At 48.4% G+C, this 2,196-nt stretch overlaps 1 pseudogene; it reads left to right on the top strand.

The window, feature by feature from the left end:
• On the top strand, positions 1,483-1,956 carry Rpl28-ps4 (ribosomal protein L28, pseudogene 4; annotated as a pseudogene).

Here is a 2,196-nt window from a genome sequence, read left to right as displayed (position 1 = left end):
CTATCTATAAATTTATATTTTTCCTAAAGTATTTTGTGACACAGATCTAGCTGCTTAGAATCAGCTGATAAGTTTATCTCACCTAAAATTCACATTTAGAGTGATATAGAAACTGTTCCTCAACTTGATGTTTGATCAAATATCTGGGTGCCATGGCCTGGCCAAGCTGGAAAATAAAAGGTCATCTCAGGCTTTGTTTCTTGGAGTCTGGATGCCATGCTGTGAGCCACTAAGTCACCACCCAGCCTGTGTGCTGCTAACTCAAGTGGCAGGTATGGAGGGCAGGTGTCCTGGGAGGGGTCACACCCAGCCTTAGATCTCAGCTTCGGTGTCATTCATTTCTGTCTCCTGAGCTGAGGTATGAGAGAACACAGTGAGGCAGGGGCCAGGGATACACCTTGTACTGGCTAGTTTTGTGTCAACTTGACATGGCTGGAGTTATCACAGAGAAAGGAGCTTCAGTTGAGGAAATGTCTCCACGAAATCCAGCTGTAAGGCATTTTCTCAATTAGTGATCAAGGGGGAAAGGCCCCTTGTGGGTGGGACCATCTCTGGGCTGGTAGTCTTGGGTTCTATAAGAGATCAGGCTGAGCAAGCCAGGGGAAGCAAGCCAGTAAAGAACATCTCTCCGTGGCCTCTGCATCAGCTCCTGCTCCCTGACCTGCTTGAGTTCCAGTCCTGACTTCCTTGGTGATGAACAGCAGTATGGAAGTGTGAGCTGAATAAACCCTTTCCTCCCCAACTTGCTTCTTGGTCATGATGTTTGTGCAGGAATAGAAACCCTGACTAAGACACACCTCCTCCATTTTCCCTATTCAGACCCATGGTTTCCTGAATCTGTGCACACAGGGAGGTGCAGGCGGTTTCATTCACATCGCTGTGCTCTGAAATGGATTTGCTGCAGGAGTATGAGGGTGGGGTGTGAAATCTCCAGAGGAGAACCGTCAGGTGGAGGCAGGAGAGATTTTTCGGGTACCACTGAAAGCCGCAGCCCTCATTAAGCCTGTCTCTGTGTGCCCTTGCTGCTTTCTGTCTAGGTTTTCTCTTTTGTCTTCCCTAGAAATAAAGTCCTCTGTGGCCCATCCCAGGTAACCTCAGCTTTTTTTCATTATTTAATTAACTTATTTATTCACTTTACATCCCAATCTAGGTCCTCCTATCTCTTCTCCTCCCAGTTCTACCCTCCTGTCCCCTTCCCCCATTCCACCCTCCCCTTCTCAGAGAAGGGGAACCCCCCCCCCCCCCGCAAGATACCAATCCCTCCTTAGCTATCAAGTCACATCAGGACTAAGCAAATCCTCTCTCACTGAGGCCAGACAAGGCAGCCCAGCTAGGGAAAAGAGATCTAAAGGCAGGCAACAGAGCCTGAGTCAGAGACAGCCCTTTCTCCAGTTGTTGGAGGACCCACATGAAGACCAAGCTGTGCATCTGATACAGTCCAGATTGGGAAACAAAATAGATATTAGAAATGGATGGACAGTTTTTCCGTCTCCGGCCGCCATAGGGAGAGGAGCCGCTGCCATGTCCGTGCATCTGTAATGGATGGTCGTTCAGAACTGCTTCAGTTTCTTGATTAAGAGGAAAAAGCAGACCTACATCACAGAACCAAATAATCTGAAGGCCCGAAACTCCTTCAGTTACAACAGGCAAATTCACCGCAAGACTGTCAGAGTGCAGCCCGAGACCGATGGCAAAGGGGTTGTGGTAGTTACGAAACGCAGATACGATCAGCAGAAACCTGCCAATTCTTACGTGAGGACCACCATCAACAAGAATGGTCTGGCTACTCTCAGCAGCATCAGGCACATGATCCGAAAGAACAAGTATCGCCCTGATCTACGTATGGAGGCCATCCTCAGGGCCAGTGCCATCCTTCAAAGCCAGAAGCCTGTGGTGGTACCCGCCCCACCAAGAGCTCCTGAGCCCCATACCCCAGAAGCAATAGTCCACTGACTTGTTCAACAACCTCCAAAAGAAGGAAGGAAGGAAGGAAGGAAGGAAGGAAGGAAGGAAGGAAAGAAGGAAGGAAGGAAGAAAAGGAAGAAAGAAAGAGAGAGAGAGACAGAAAGAAAGAAAGAAAGAAAGAAAGAAAGAAAGAAAGAAAGAAAGAAAAAGAGAAATGGATAGAGAGAGGAAATTGGGTGGGAGAGGGGGTAGGGAGAGGAATCGAGGTGGGGAATCAGGTGTGTGTGGAAG

Source organism: Mus musculus, chromosome 6 (assembly GCF_000001635.26).
Source record: "Mus musculus strain C57BL/6J chromosome 6, GRCm38.p6 C57BL/6J".
Lineage (NCBI taxonomy): Eukaryota > Metazoa > Chordata > Mammalia > Rodentia > Muridae > Mus > Mus musculus.
This window is presented reverse-complemented; position numbering and strand designations above follow the sequence as displayed.